Source organism: Penaeus monodon, chromosome 20 (genome assembly GCF_015228065.2).
Source record: "Penaeus monodon isolate SGIC_2016 chromosome 20, NSTDA_Pmon_1, whole genome shotgun sequence".
Taxonomy (NCBI): Eukaryota; Metazoa; Arthropoda; class Malacostraca; order Decapoda; family Penaeidae; genus Penaeus; species Penaeus monodon.
The window spans coordinates 23,566,459-23,566,838 of NC_051405.1; positions in this window are offsets into that span (position 1 = coordinate 23,566,459).

Consider the following 380-nt stretch of genomic DNA (forward strand, 5'->3'; position numbering starts at 1 on the left):
TACTTTTTTCAAGTTCAATATTCTACTACCCTACAAAATAAACATGTTTTTGCACAAACAATTTCATATGTATTAATTCATATACATCATTTATATATGTGCAACTCTAGCTGGCCTTACCAATCACAAATCTAACCTTTGAACATTCCTATACACACAAAACTGATTTTCTTTTTGTAGGTTATTTGCCTGATTACTATTGGTCTCCAGTGTGATGTTATTGCCAGAAAACATTGACTTACTACACAGATAAGTGCACTTTGATTATGTATTAGAAGTGAACCAGCAATAACCACAGCATACACTGATGAATTTGTAACATTCACAAGAACTTTAGGATTATACCTACAAATCTATTGACTGTTTAGGGCCAACTGTGC